The 17,715-nt window shown below is 24.7% G+C and overlaps 1 non-coding gene across 1 annotated transcript; it reads left to right on the top strand.

Annotated features, from left to right (window-relative positions):
- The first annotated feature begins 10,039 nt into the window (after positions 1–10,039).
- Positions 10,040–10,112, top strand: Trnas-aga (transfer RNA serine (anticodon AGA)). Its single transcript has one exon. It is a non-coding gene; the product is annotated as a tRNA-Ser (tRNA).
- The last annotated feature ends 7,603 nt before the right edge of the window (positions 10,113–17,715 follow it).

Raw genomic sequence — 17,715 nt, 5'->3', positions numbered from 1 at the left:
GGTAAAATTTTATATTAAAAAAAAAAAGAAAAGTGAAAAAATTGAAATATAATAAAAAAAAAAATTATTTTTTTAGTCGACTATATCCTGAAAAAAGAAAAAAATTATACACTAAATACTGGAGAAAAAAAAATTTATATAAAATATAAATTGGCCAGGGTAACTTGAATTCTAAAAATAAATTAAAATATATATGTATACATGTATATGTAGCCACGTATTTATTAAATTCTAATGAAAAGTAAAAGTAAAAAAAAAAAAGAAAACATAAGAAATAAGGAAAACACCCAAGGTACATCAATACTTTGTAATTATATCACATTCACCTTTAAAAAAAATTTAATATTTTAAATTTGTCCAATTCTAGGATACCAATTTCAGCCCTTATAACAAAGCATTTAATTATAATCCACTGTATATATGTATTTTGTTCTACGATATAATTAATACTAACAGAGTTAACAGCTAACAGAGGCCAACATCATTATCTTTCTCTATATTAATCTTTTAAAATTCAAATAAGTCAAAAGTTAAACTCTATGCAATTAAATTCTAAACTAACATGACAAGCACTTAAAATATAATTATATGAGATATATTTTGTCTAAAATTTTTTGTTTTTTTGTTTTGTTATACAGGAACTACTTAACTCTATATACTGTATGAGGAAATTATAAGGAGAAAATAAAGGTGTGACTTTGATTCTAAATTAATGATTAATGTACTCGTACTATGCAAAATACATTCTATATATAGTCAAATTACCTTGAATTTTTCCACAGTCTTTAATATTTTCCATTATTAACGTAATCAAAATTTTATTCTGTAAAATAAAACTGTAAGAGAAATTTACCTACTATCAAGTAAAGCAGTGGAAATTATAATTTGCAATATTTGACAATGCCGCTGTCATTTAATTACCATTTAAAAAAATTTGTGTGCAGACTGTACAGTCGTATATTACAGATTACAGCAAATGTAAATCAGTATTAGAGAGCTGTCCATAACGCCATACTACAAATTAAATTAATTACAATTTTGTGTCAATAACGTTTGATACATAGCCAGTGTTCGAAATTTATTCACCTAATCTAAGGTGTACTAAACAACTTTCGAAAAATTGGTAGTGTACCCAAAACCATTTTCTTTGGAAATTTTTAACAATTTTCTAAAGAAATATTTGCTTTTTTCTAAAAAATTTTCGTTCTCTTAAATTTATTCATATTTTGACACATTAAACAGATCACCTTTGAAACAAAATAATTCTTAAACTCCAGAATAAAGCAATAGCATTTTGTATAGAATATTGGAAATTTTTTTCCCCAACAATTTAAATGGAAATCAAATGAATTTGGTTGAATGGGCAGTATTTTAATGCCTTTCAATTGGGAAATATCAATTATACAGTTGGGTAATAGATTTTGATTTCAAGTAAGGACTCAAAGAATTTTCCCATGATATTTTGGTAACAAACTATTTTTTCTTAAAATAATTTTGAAAACTGACACAAAGTTGAGCTTAATTTGGTATATTTAATAATTAAATTTGAATAAGAAAAATTTCAACAGATTGAGAGACATTTTGCTGCTTCTTTGTGGAGGTATTCATTTTATCTGATTCTTATAATTTGAATTTTGATTCAAGGAACTGCGAATAATAAAATTTCCTATTATATATGTAGGTTCGTTTGGTATATTAGTAATCATCTTAAAAGTAATTATTACAAAAGGGTATTTTAGTAATCATCATTCCCTTACACGTAAAAAGAAGCGGTCTTGTTTAGTTTCTTTAACACGGTCTTGTTTAGTTTCTTTAACATTTTATTCAAATTTTATTGTAGGCATTGATTTCTTAAAATTGTTGGTTCACTATAAATTCTTTCCGGAACTCATCACCATTATCAGTTTAAGCGTAAACTATCTGTTACAATTAAAACTCTCTGTAGATGGAAATTGAATTCGTAGATCTCTCAGACAAATTGAAATTTTTAAATTATAAACGTTGTATCAAACCTTTTATACTTGATTCAATTAAATTTCTTAAGAGTATACACAAATATATAAAAAAAAAATATTATTATGCGATTTTCTTTTTGGAAATTTGCAAATTATCAAAATAATTTATTTAGGGGGGGGGGGCGCGATGTGTTGTTTTTTTTTTGGGTTCTATACCTTAAAATATACATACACATTTTATTTTAAATGAGCTACTGTTCTTAAAAAAAAAGTTTTGGATAAAAATTTTTGATTGGTATTTGTGATAAAATCTACTGGAAACAATTTCTTATTTTTTTACATATTTTAAATAAAAATTTCAATAAAATTAAGCTCATTAGGTTGTCTCATATAATTTTAATAATTTTCATGTCCTTAATTTTGTATTTAATACAGTTAAAATAATTATAATTCAAAGAAATGTTAAGGTTTATTGAACTGGACTATGTTCGAACATGCAAAAGGGACCGTTTTTTGTGTATGGGGTTCGTACTTGACGAGAAAACACTAAAATCTCTAATGATGTCAGAAACAAATAGAGAAAATTCAAATACGAGAACATTATTAGAAATAGAGAGAGCTGAATTAAAAATTCAGAATATTCAAGGGAGGAGAGCTTGCTTGAATGTTGATTAATAACAATTGCGTCCACCGTTTTTTTTTTTATTATATACTCGGCTGCTCAATAATAATCCGAATTGATAAGCTCAAAATTAATGGAATACTCAAACACCTTATCCAAATTAAACTTAATATTCAAGGTTATTCAAAATTTTGAAGAAAACTGGAGATAAGATTGAAATGTTTTACAAAAAATATACATACACGTGTACTACAATTGTATTAATACTAAATTGCTTTTAACAATTCAGCAATCAACAATTTGTAAGCTAAATTTTTTTATACAAGTACCGCAGTGCTATAATTTTAAAGTACTTGTGTAAGGGAAATTATATTTTGTTATATCATTGCGTCTTACATTCAATATCCCTTAAGTCATGACCTAAATCAGTAAGCATATACAAATCACATCTTTGAAAGTTGTAAATTTACTTTTGAATTAAATGATTTTGATTTGATTTACGTACAAAAAAAAAGACAACAATAAAAACAAGAAAAAAAAAAGATAAAATCTTAAAAATTTTATACAAAAAAAAAAAAAAACTTTTATCACAGTTTCAGTAACATACTAAAAATTAAGGTGAATCCGAATGAATTATTCATATGAAAATCTCAGTGAGAGAGAGGAAGAGAAAGAGGGAGAGAGAAGACAAAATAAGGAAAACAAGAGGAACAGTAAAAAAAAATTTTATTTATATTTACTTAAGGGCACTTTTCTTTATAAAAATTCTTTTGTAATGATTTTGAAATGTTAAAAGTTAGGAAATTTTCTTCCATTCCAACTTATACACATAAAGTTTTTCCTCTTCTCTTATTTTGTTTTTTTACAGATAAATAATATAAACATAAGCAGTATGTTAACAGTTTATTGTACAACTATAATGTAAAGAAATTAATTAACAGTAGATCTCATTAAGGATAGTAAGAAAAATTATAAAAATGCCATCTTAATGCTATTCGGAATTAATTGTTGTGTAGATTGGAAGCTAATACAAAAATAGATAATATGAAAGGGTGTATTAATTCTACGATTTAATTCAGTCATTTTAGAGAATCTGCTGCTTGCGGCTGGCTACAATGAACTATAAAATTATATCGTATTGGTCAGTCTAGAATTATCAGATGTTCGCTCTTTAAGTAAAAAATTAAGATGCAATTATTGATTCGAATTTAATAATGTTAGCAATTGTTGGTAAGTTTTTTTTAATTTAAATAACAAATTCATAATTTAATCAGGTTTCAAAATTGCAATCTAATTACACAGTCAAAATTCCGCTTTACCATTTTCTATGAGATGAGCTTTTTTCTTGAAATATTTGTAATATTTAAAGTGATTCGATTTAAGAAAGTGTCTGCTCTGTTCAACTTACTTAGTGCACAAAATTCATTAAACTGAAAAAAATTAAGGGAATGATTTTAAAAATTATTATTCAAAATTGATATATGAGAGCTCCAGGACAATTTATTCTGTAATTGGTGTGAAATATTTTTCTTAAATTTTTCTTGAATTCCAGATTTTTAAGTAAATGTATCTGGGACAGCTGATTTATTCTTGTTAGAATTTGAATATTATTCAAAAGAGACGTTCTTTCATTTCTTCATAAAGGGATTAAAATGGTACGATAAGATACATTTAATAGAGTCGACCAACGGACAAGACATTCCTCTAGTACGTTTTTGAAATTGCCCAGAAATTACATGCAGAGTGATCTCCTTTTGAATTAGACGCTTTGGAATTTATAACCCACACACTATCTCTGATAAAAGAATATTCAGCTAATGCACCAGATATTTCCATTTACTCGGTCACGCAGGATGTAAAATAGTGTCTTACTACAAGACGGTCGTCATTAACAAACTATGCTACTTACTTTTTAATAGTCCCAGGATCACATAATGTAGAAATATAAATTAAATGAAAACTCAGGGTTTTTGTAAGCTCTACTCCCTCACTTCATTAATATCGAAAATAAATGCATGGTTCTTGCACGTTCCTATCTCATATAATTTGCCAAAAGGCAACGAAAATATTTAAAGTAATTTTTTTCCTTGTTGTGGCACCTAACATCATTTACATCCTGTTTATAACATGATGTAATTTTGTACATATATTTCTTAAGATGTTGGCATTTTTTAAGAATTACATATTTTACTTGCAAAACATAATAAGGAAAAAAAAAACAGAAAAGGATATTTTTCACCGTAATTTTTTTTTTTATATGTGATTTAAAAAAATTATTTTTAGGATTTAAAAAAAAAAATTTATTTTTATAAACTTTTCCTTTTATAATCATTTTATAATTTAAAATCTGATTTAAAAGGTCCAAAAGTTATAAAAACTATTATTGTGCCGTAAATTGAATAATATTAAATTTAAACAAAATATTTTGATATTTATGGCATTATAAGATGATTGGGACCTTATTAGTTTACAAAAAAAAAAAAATGTTTGGAATAGAAATTGTTTACAAAATTCTTAAACCGATAAGCATAAAAATTATCAATATTTTTTACGATATAAGAAAATTACCATATATTTTTTGAAAGGAGGCTGTACATTTCTTAAACAAAATTTTCATTTAGAAACATTAATTTACTAAAACAATAGTAAGAATGTTTGTTAGCAGAATTTCGGATTTATTTTAGAATTTAGGAGAATATCAAATTCAAATATAACAATTGAATTTAATGAAAATTAAGTTAATCTTATTTAATGTACGATGGTATACAAATGTTTCTTTTACTAGAATTCAATATAAAATCATTAAAACAATCGAGGACTTTTACTTCAATATTTTCGATGTATTTCATCGGATATATTCAAATAAAAGTTATGAAATTTCCTGCGTTTTTTTTAATCTCTCTTTTTTGATAGTCAAATCAGTGTTTCTGTTAGTAAGAATATTTAAAAACTTTCTGAATAGTTGTCCTTTTACACAAACTCCTACTCTCAAATGCTGAAAGTTTTCAATTGAATTAAGTATTAGACGCCCAAGGCTATAATTACTATTTCTTTCACGAAATTCTTCTCCTATGTAGGGCTTTCTCAATATTATATAAGCAAATAAGTTAATTTCATTTTAGATGACATTAAAATTGTTCTGCTGCTTTTATCTTCTAATTAATTAAAGAAGGTGGGTTTTTAAACCAGATTATCTGAAAATTGTCCTATAAATTTAATAATATCGTAAATTGCAGATGGTTAACTAAAAATAACAATCCTTTCAGTGAAATTACATAACATTTACATCTTATTATCTAATATGCATACTCTACGCATTTTGATACTTACAATTTTAATTTCAAGTCTTTTAAAAATGTCACACCATTTTGTTCCGTTAATTAAATTAAATTTTAAATTTTATTTGGAAAAAAAAACTGTGTATTGCAGTGAATTATGCATTAATTTCTAAATACAATCAAACATACAATTATAGGAGTGTACAGTAAAATTTTATCGAATGACATTTTCCTTACATAACTGATGGCCATATCTACATTCATACAATAAATATTTAATACTCGTACAAGTAGAAACTAAACATCTATAAATTTAAATTTAAAATACTAATAAATTAAATATTGTATACATACCTACATAACTTCCTTATATAGAATATCCTTTAACATTTCCAATATATTTCATAATAGCCACATGTAATAATATCCTTTCACAAAAGTGAATGTATTTAAAACGTATAACACATACCAACGGTAATATTTTTAACATTTCAAAAAAAAAAAAACTTTCTAACATTTCTGACAATATCAAAGATAACATTTAAAATGAAATTGAAAAGTATGAAGAACTGCAGTTGCTCTTAATAATTAAAGGACATTTTATAAATTTTATTGTAGAGCATTTTTTTGTAGCTTCAAAAATTGGAATTCAGTTAATAAAGGTAATGATTATGAATATTAAAAATATTGAATAAAAATTGTTCGCCTAATTTTATGCAATTTTTTTCGAAATTCAATATCTTTTAATCACAAAAATGTTTGCAAAATATTTTACGAAATCGAGACAAATACCAAATATTAGGAGTGTAAATAAATAAGTTTAAATTTTTTTCAGCTAACTCACTTAGCTCTTTCAAGCCGGCTTGTAAACGTATATGCCAGTAAAGTCCAAGCATCCTTAAAAGTTAAAAATGTCATTGTATTTTATTGTATGACATTGTATTAAATTTTAACGCGATAGAGAGTTTTTTTTTATATAAAAGTGATAGATCCCACATATGGAACATATGCTAATTACACTATTTGAAAACTGGGTCAAAAGCGTTGGTCAAATTAAATTTTCTCTAGCATTTTTCTTAAACAAGTTTAATTATTTAGTTGACTCTTATCAGATAAACTCTTTAAATTAGTTGTACTATAAATGATTGGGAGCCCATTTGATAGTGTTTATGATTTTTGAAAAAATTTCAAATTGTAAGAAACCGCGGTTTTGTTAATTTAATAAATTTTATAAAAATTTTGTCTTCTTGTTGCACACAAGTAATACTATTCTCAAATCAGATTTAGTTTCGAGTAAATAACCAAATTTGCAGAGTGGTTTTGAATTTTTTGAATTAAAATTTCTTTAAGCCAGTTGGTCAGATTTACAATATCATGGTGTTGATTTTGAAAAAAAAATAATTTGGTATGAAATTTTTCTCGCTTCATTTTGAACACCTTAAAAATTTCTGAATCAGAATTAAATTTTGAGAAATCAATTATTTTAATACTACAAGTTAGTAATAAATCGATTAAATTTTTTCATTTTAAAATTAGACAATAGACTTACCCATTAGAATTTTATATTATGGTCTTCATATTAGAAACAATAAGGAATTAAATTAAAATTAATCCAATTCGAGCGTACAACTTACTCATTCATCTACTTAACAAACAAAAAATTATTCAAATTCAATTTAAGATTAATCAGAATGATAACCTAAATTTTTTTTTTAAATTGTATATGTGCTAGTAAAGAAATTGTTCAAAACCATACACAATTGCATATAGAGAAACCTATAAAAAATTATTTGAACTCTTTTAAAAGAATTCTCAATCAGAGACAACAAGTGTATTTTATTACACATTCATAATAATAATTGTGTGTATGTTATGCTATTAATTCTTCATAAGTTTAACAAAAATCCCTTTTAAATTTTATTCTAACATAAAAAGAACGCCAGATACGCGTATAAGAATGAAAAATAAATCTTTTATATGTAAAAATGTATAGAAAAAACCACCCCCTCGAATATTAATTTTTTTTAAAATACACAACTTTGTATATATGTATATATATGCAATGTCAAAATATAAAATATAATTTTATTTAAGTCAAGGAAGACATAAACTCGCCCACAATTACTTGCATAAGAATCCTATTTTTTCTTAAAGCTACCAGTAATAAAAAAAAAAAAATTTTTTTTTTTTAGCTTAACCACCCGTATAACATACGTTCATAATGTTCGTACAATAACTTAATAAAATTTACATGTATTTTATACGCCATTTATAAAATGATTTTTAAGTATAATACTGTTATATTTAATAAGTGCATTTTTAGTATATATACAGTTGGAATTAATTTGAATGAAACAGCAAATCTTGTAAGAGTTTATTTAATTTTAATGAAAGTTAAATTAGGTTTGGTTTTCATGGCTGATTGAACAGTAGGTCTTCGTTGCGGTATTTTCGGATCCTAATATCTTCGTCATTATTCGGGTCAGCATAAGGAATTTTGAAAGAATTTGTTAAAGTAAAATATCTGATACAATTATACTATACGTATAAAATTTTAGCAAAATGTAAATTACATAAAATTGTTCTTAAAATTTTAATACCCTTCCATTTTCACAGAATCAATAATTCGAACTGGAAATAAAATAATTATGAAGATTCTAATTCGAAAATACAAAATTCAATTCGTATTTTCAAAAATAATTTACAATTTGATTTAAAAACAAGTAAAAACGTTTCAGTCGGTATAAACCGTCTAGAATTAGCTTTCATTATTGTAAATGGCAATTACTCGAACCTGTCAAACCTTTCAATAGAAACTTCACGGATATTATGTCTAACCTATAATTGGACACACGGCAGCCAACTTTTATAGATCTGGCATTATTATTTTTTATGGAGTCCCAAAATTTGTTATACCCTGGATTTTTCCTTCACGAAGGTGCGCAGAGTATAACAAATTTTTTAGAGAATATTTTCATATTTTTTTATTTGAAAATTTTCCAATAGATGTCGCAATTTAAAGTTTTCTCTTCAATTTATTTAAAAGTGATTCACAAAAACGTTCTTGTACAGCTAAAAAAACAGATGAACGGCGTGTTATTATGAGAGTAAAGGCATTTTTCTATTTCTTTCTTCTAGAAATTTGAAGAAAATTTCCCGACAGAAAATCTCAATTATTCAATTATCTTTTTTATTACCATTTTCAGAGGCTCTATAAAACAAAGATCCCCGTATATTTTTGTAAGGAATTCATCGTTAATACTACTAGCGAAACTTATACAATAGCAAATATTTCTTTTGTAATCTAAAAAATGATGTGATAACAATTGTGTTCTACTATTATTATAAGTTAATTTTAAATTGGTTCGACTGTGTATACGTTATTATATTATATGCACATAAGTCTGTATAAGTATAAAATTTTATTATATATATTTTTATGCCCGATCGAATTTCTTTGTGCAATAAAGAAAAATGTGTATAAAATTCATTACAATGAAAAATATGGTAACCGAGTTACATTACACATATACATATATATAAATATCACACTTTTATGTACTTTAAATTACATGTTAGCTTTGATAGCATATGTACATTTTTATTTGGTTCATATTATACGTTCATGACAAGCATATTATATTTTATGCAGTGTTATACAATGCATTTGACATCAGAAATTTTATAAAAATTATATATGAACAGGAGAAATATTATAAAGTTTATAAAATAATACAAAAAAAAAAAAAATCAAAGGTGATAATAATCTTCTATTATCACATTTTTTTTTATTTTGCTCTTTTTTAGTAACTGTAGTGGATAATGAAAGGCTATGTGTGTATGAGTACACTGAGAAAAATTTTTATAAAATCAACAAGAAAAATGGTTAGTGTTATTTGTAAATTAATTTTATATCGTTTTGAATTGTAGTTTCTTGTTTGAATCCAAAGCAAAAAGTCGAATCATGAAGATTTATTGCTGTGAGCTATAGATGGCTAAATGAAAACAGCTATTGAAATAGTTAGTGAAATAGGCACAATCCTATAAATATATTTGTTCTTGTCATTGTGTGTTTCAATAGTAGATTGTATGTAGCAATCAATGTAAACAAAACAAATACTTAGTAATCATGTGAATTACAGTATAAAGCAATGTAGAGAACATTTCGTCGGCAATTTCTTCATGCCTCTATAGCTCAGTTGGTAGAGCGTCCGCCTAGAAAGCGGTAGGTCACTGGTTCGAGTCCAGTTCGAGGAGAAAAATTTTTTTAATGAATTTTTCTGCCTTTAACTCGTTCCTTTGATTACGTCATCCATCTGTTCTGCAGTTGCATGAAGAAATTTCCATTAAGTTAAACTTACTCCGTTTGTAAATCTAAAAGAACTAAATTTACCATTTTCGCCTGTAGACATATTGAGTAATATTTGATTACTAAGCTACTATCTTATTCCTTGTAGGTCTACAAATCCAAAATTTTAAAATAAAATTTAAATATAAAAAATTAAATCATATATGTATTTTATTAATTTAAATGTCATTGAATATTATTTCAATATTTTTCATTTTCTAAAATAATTTAATTATAATTTTTGTAATAGAAGGAATTAAAATTTTACTGATATAATTTTTCTTGGAATTTTGATTTTTTTTTTGGATTTTAAATAAAATATTGCATTTGCTATAAACAAAATAATATGGGAGAATAATAGAACAGAGAAAACCAAAATATCAAATCGAACCGGATTAAAATTATGAGAAAATATCAGAAATTTTTCTAGTATACTGGAGTATAGCTGTATATGATATCTGGTTATTAAAACATAAACTGAAAAAATGAGAATAAATCCGAAGAGCAAGCAAATAAGATTGAAGAGGACAAGCAAATAAAATTGGAGAGGAAATATTTACATACATAGATGCGTAATAAAATTTTTAAATGCGTTGCAAAAAATTATAAGACTAGTACGAATTCCAAAATTTCTGGTGCAAAAAAAGCTTCATTGCAGTTGATATAATTCCTATTTATACATAATATATATGTATATTAAAATCTGTAAGTAATTTTATTTAAATTTTATTTGAAATTAAAAATTTAATATCATATTTTAAAATCTTGTACACCAAATATACGTTCGTTCCACAATTCCTCAAAAAACCTTATAAAAAGGATTATTACAGAATTAAATTTTAGGAGTGTTAATTAAATACTATATGAATACCTTAATTATAGAAAACAATAACGAACTTTAACCCTATTCTTGTCATAATATATTCGAATTTTTTTGTTACCCCTTAATATATGCAAAATTATGTAAGTGGAATAAATTTATTTTCGTTATTTAAAATAATAATCAAGATATATTTTTCTATTACATTTATTTTTTCAACAATTTTCATATATGTATACGATACTCGTAAATTATGTAGCCATTGATTTGAATAAGAATTGAAATTTGTGGTGGTAATTTAAATTGCATTCCAATTTTAAATTAAATATTCATGGTTTCGAACATAATATGAAATTTTTATGAAATTTACAATAATGCAATTTTAAATTTTTATGTAAAAATACAATGAGTGAATTGTTTTTTATATAACGTATGTGTAGTTTATGTATTGAGAACGATTCTTTAAACTATAGTTGAATGTGCAATTAAGATTTTGGAATTCTTATCACGTAATTTTTAAATAATTTAATGTAAAAATGGCACACACATCCACATAAGTATATTATATTTGTGTGTATAATTTATTCCGTATAGGTAACTATTAGTACGGCTTATGCCAAGTATATACATATATTACTTATCAGAGCACAAAGTTGACAAAATATTTGCCGATGCATTCCGAAGTTACAAGATATAAAAAATCAATGTTTCATAATTTACGAGTACGTACATTTGGTTACGAAGTATTCTGAATGAATTATTTTTTTTAATTTTAAAAAATTTTCAATTTTTTAACATTTTTAATCTTATTTTCAAAAGCCTTCTAGAAATTTAATAATTATTTGGTTTTTGAATTTTTCCTAGTTGGATGAAAGAAACTATTAAATGACCTTTCATTTTTATGTCTTAATTTTTATTTCTACAAATTTTTCCCTGTAATTCAGAATCCTTCCATTTGGAAGAGAGTTTTTATTCGGATGCGTCCAAATTTGCTATTAATTTTTAATCAACTGAATTTTCCTCGGAAATTTATTAAATAATTTTTTTGAAATTTTGATCATAGAATGCTTAAATAATATTTTTTTAAAAATATTACTCAATTTACTTCGAACAAATAATTTCCAAGAATCCTTTGTAATTTTCATAAAAATTTGGAAATTATTGTTAATTTATTTTCTAAGCTTGGATGATCTAACTTTAATTAACCTTCACTTTTAAAACAAAAAATTCATAATTATTGTTATATAAACAGGATATCTCGTATCTCTCTTTACTATTTTATAAGTCCATATGAGTAGTACAAAACTTTTTGTATGGTTGCAAATAAAATTTGCAGTTCTCTATTTTAATAACTATTCTCAATAACTCCTAAACGGGATCAGGTAGCATGATGATGCATATACGAAATTGAAGCTTAGTTGATAATGTTGGCTACTGTACTAAAATGATAGATATTCATGGGAAACTCTTATTCTAAGGTTTCTAAATTATATTTAATAAATCGAATGTCTTATACAGGCATCAAGTTATTCTTCGAATTTCAAAAATTAAAAAATTTAGTTGAAATTGACTATAGGCTTCTGTAACTCATTGAGCTGTTATCAAATTACAAAAGTTATCTCTACTCATGAGGCCCAATCGTATATAGAAATTCATTTTGGTACAGGGTGGCTATATTGAAAAAAAACCTTTTGAAGAGTCTCATAAAAAACTTTAGAACCAATTTTAATTGAAAATTTTATTATTTTAGTTAATAATCTGAAATATTATACAATGGCCTCATTTAACTTTTTATTACAGATCTCAATAATTTGTTGGTAAAATTGCAACTCTGAATACATATATAAATCAAATCTTGAATTTTAACTGCAACTCATCAATTTTTTTTTTTTTTTTTTTTTCTTCACTCCTAGGAGGAGTATAGGGCTAGTGCATGATATCATGCACTAGTTTCATAGTGTCATAGAGTTTACTTGGTAGGTGACTAGCCGGTCGTAGACAACTCATCTATTATTTATTAATATTTGCAAATTAGTATTTGTTCTTAATGGATTGAGTACTCATATATCGCACACTGGGAAGAATAACGACATAACTCAAAAATATAATTTCGGCTTTCTATAATTTAAAGTATTTATAGCCGAATGCCTATAATTACTATCGAAGGCAGAATGCCTATAATTATTCTACAAGTATATGAACAAATTTTCTGTATTATTTTGTTACAGAAAATCTTTATAAATATTAAAGTATAATAGTAAAATAAAAGCAAGTTTGCGACTCTTCATTTTGACTTATGTCATGGTTTTCGTAAAGCTATGATATGTGATTTTTACAAATAATTTTTCCTATACAAAACATTTTTGTGTCTCATTACAGATTTTTACTTGTCTTTCGTATATTTCGGGTTCCAGACAGACAAATTTTAAAAATTTTTTTTCCATTTATTTTGCATTCTAGATGTACACTGTTTTATTTTGGATCAATTATTCACGTATATTTTGCATTCCAGGTGTATACTTGCAATTTAACTAAAAAATAGTTGATAAAATTCGAATTAAATTTCTAAATTGATTTTCTTTGAAAAAAAAAAAAAAAACTGAAAACACCTCCTAATTCTCACGCGATTTTCATTAAAGGGAGATTGCAATTTATTTAATAATATTTTAATATTATTAAAAATTACAAATAAAATAAAAAGTTACTGTGTATACTAGTCGTGTGTGCTTGCATTGCAAGCCTTGCAATTATTATGTCTGTAGTTTTGAAATTGTGTTCCATTCTGTGTCTGAGATATTTTAAGTTTACTTTCTTTCTTCAAAACCATACCCGTAATAGATATGTTATGTATTAGGAAAAAACATATATATAGATATGTTTTTTCCTAATACGTATAAAGATTAAACTAGAAATAAGAAATACTCTTAAAAATAATTACGAAAAAGTACTTAATTAAATAAAGAATTAATTCCTACGAGATCTAAAATTTTTTTAGTTTATTTTATTAGATTGATTTTAACTAAATGCGTACATACATAGCTATTATAAAATAATGTAGATTTTATTAAATCTTTACAATTTTTTTAAGAAAGTGTTCACTTTTTGTTATAACTCGCACTTCCAAATATTAGAATTTACAAACTACCATTTGATGTAATACCATTTTGTAAAAAGCGGTCACAAAGCATCTTGGGACGAGTTGAAGGAAGAGGGTGGGTGAAATTAATGCTTTTTCTGGACCCTAGAGGCAAAACCCTATCTAATGCCTTTTGTCCCATGTCTCTAGCCATTCTAGATGATATACTCGTGCTTTTATGAGTGTATAAAATAATTATTATTAAAAATTCTATTCTCCATTCAAAGAACCCATTTGTCTTCTTTAAATAATTTTGTTAATTTATTTAAATGAAGAAATACAAAAAAAAAAATTAAATTTAATATGCGAGAAATAAAATAAATTTTTTTATTATTCTTTTTTTTTTAAATTTAAAACTGCATATATACATTTTTTTATTAACATATTTTAAAAATACTTTTAAAATATACTTAAGTGGTTAAGATATTTCTCATCTGTTTTTATACCAAATATCTACATCTTATAAATTTTCTAACATCTACATCTACATAATACTCACAGATATGTATATGTACATATAATATGTGCTTGTTAATCACATACCAAAGTCATATATTAATTCTTATTCTTATATAAGATATTCTCATATTATGCATCCTGTTAATTATGTACACAACTTCTCTACTATACGTCCTTCATTTCCTCTTCCGTTCCTTTATTCTAATTTGCATTTCTCTATATATATTTTTATATTGTTTGCATTTTTCATCTTTTTTTTTTAATTTTTTTTTTTTAAATTGAAAATTTAATAATGCAAATCTCTTTGAAATTCAAATAAAAATAAAATTTCTATATTTGTGCCATAAAATATAAACGGAAAAGTTTAAAATGTATATTTTATATAATAAAAATAATAATAAAGAAAAAATAAATAAAAATTTAAATTTTTCTTATGCACATGTGTGTGTGTGTATCATAGAACATACCATATAATATGAGTCTCTTTGTATTTGTTATAATCCATTTTTTTTGTTTTTACTTTTATAATTGTTGTTAAAATTAAATTTATTCGCATACGACATAATGATATTTTCTTAAGGAAATTCTAAAAGAAATATAAAAAAAAAAGGATGAAATGAATTTAATTTTTTTTTGTTGTTCTTATTCTTCTCTTCATTTTTTTTATTATTTCTGTTGAAATTTTGTATATCCTAAAGATGTTTAGGTGTGTATTAAAAAATTAGTTAACAACAAGGATATATAAAATCCTTCTTACTTTTTTTTTTGAAAAATAAAAGTTAAAAAGGACATATTCTATATTTATGTTGTGTTTGTATGTTTGTATATGCTTAAGTCACAATATAGGTAAAATGTACAATACTATATATATATAAATATGTATGTATATATAATTGCACAAGTATGTGAAGAAAGATATGGGTGCTGCTCTTGGTATTGTATTTCAAGAGACTCTTCTCCATTTTCTTTTCTTTCCTTTCATTTTTTTTTTTTTCTCTTTTACCTTAAACTTTAACCTAATGGTATTGACAATATCTTTTCTGTTTATTTTTCTTTTATTTTACTTTTTAGTAGATTCTCTTTCTCTCTTTAACGCCCTTATCATTCTAAAACACAAAAAAAAATGAAATGAAATAAAAATTTCCGTTAGGTATTTTGTATCAGTACAAAAATAACAAATAAGAAAAAAGAAAAAAAAAACTAAATTTTATTAAAATAAAAATTTAAGGATCGATAGTTGTTTTTTTTTATAGTTTTTTGCTCTTGATGTTTTTTTAATCAATATCTATCCATATTATATATACTTATATCACTGAATTCCATGTATAAATACATATAATAAATAGATATGTGTAGTTATGTGATAATTATAGTCATATTTATTAGCATACATATAGGCTTGCAAAAAAAAAAAAAAACATAAATTCGGACCAAAACAAAATTTATAGGTTTGTAAAATAACACATTTCAGATTGAAAAAAATTAATTAACAGAAAATATTACCATCTACTCAATACATTTAATTATATATTGCATACTTTTCGGAGAAGGAGCAAACATTAAAAGAAGCAACATTAGAATAATGGCCAAATTCGACTGCTAAAATTAAGCAAATCAAAATAACAGAATAAGTAAATATTCTTTTGATATAGGATCATTAGTTTTATTGCTGGTACAGAAACAGCAATTACTGTTTACGGTAAAATGATTGTAACTGAATATCGAAATTTGGCTAATTTTGAGAAACAAAAATTTTAAAGGACAAATAGGGAGAAAATGATCTTATTCCAAAAAAAAAAAAACACTTGTAAATTGCTAAAAACTGTTACAATTTCAGACTACCACAAGTTATGGTTTAAAACAGAGAGCCATTAGTTTTGTTGCTTGTACAGAAATTTCGAAAAGCAGTTACAGTTTTCGTAAAATAAGTAACTGAAAGTTGGAAATTTGATTATTTTGAGTAATAAGAATTTTAAATGCCAGTAAGGCAGGTTGAAGATCTTTTTTCGACAAACCACAACTATGATTTAAAAGAGAAGCAAGACTACCACAAGTTATGATTTAGAAGAGAAAACCCAGACAGACGTAATGAAACTAATAAATAAATTTTTTTTACTTATGTCAGAAATGTGCTTAAAAGCCATTTCAAGTCAAAAACAAAAAATACTTATTTTTTTAATTTTTTCTTTTTGTCCTTAAATCCTTAAAATAATGGCATAGAACCATTATTTTATGCCAAGTTGAATTACTCATACACGTACGTACATAGATACTTAAAAATTTTTAAATATTTTTACATAATTTTTTTTTTTTTTAAATTATTATTTTGTACATAAACGCCGCGATCGATTTATACTTATTTATATTGAACATATATATACATATGTACGTTCAGTATGTAGAGGAAGGGAGTGAGAGAGAGAGAGAGAGAGAGAGAGAGAGAGAGAGTATTTATAAAATAAACTTGACCAAAACTTATTGCCCTACATACAATGAGTAAAGCAAATATGTGTGCATTTAAATGTAGGCATACAAACATGTAGGCATAATTTTTTTTTGTGTGAATTATATAAAGGATTATTATTTCAATGCCAAAATTAAAGAAAATTTATGATAATCTAGAAAAAAAAATTTGCTTTCTAAAAAATCGTTTGAAATAAAATATTTCCGGATATTGTTATTGAAATCTAAAGTATTAATTTTTTATTTAACATTGCCTTTAAAGTTGGACTCGATTCCGGCTTCAATTCTCTTACAATTTGGTAATAGAATAATGAAGCTTAATTTTAACCACATTGGATTTTGGTCTGAATCGCTGAACGTAATTAAACAACAAAAGAATGGATTCATTTTCAACTGTTTTCAAATTTATAAATTTAAGAAATTTTGTAAGATTATTCAAGTTCAAGCCTATTGGGAGAAATTTTCTAAAGCATGAAAGTATGGCAGATACCCTTCAACAGCTATGGCGTTTTCGTAAACTGCATAATAATAATAAAAAATTTCTGGAATGAAAACTTATTTTATTTTAATCACATTGTGTCTTTTTGTGTTCATCAGGTCATTTTTAGAACATAACTGTTCTATTCTTCCGTGA

This window comes from Condylostylus longicornis, unplaced genomic scaffold, assembly GCF_029603195.1.
Source record: "Condylostylus longicornis isolate FDR11 unplaced genomic scaffold, ASM2960319v2 ptg000001l, whole genome shotgun sequence".
NCBI lineage: Eukaryota > Metazoa > Arthropoda > Insecta > Diptera > Dolichopodidae > Condylostylus > Condylostylus longicornis.
The sequence above is the reverse complement of the archived record's forward strand: the minus strand, read 5'-3'. Positions and strand labels throughout refer to the sequence as shown.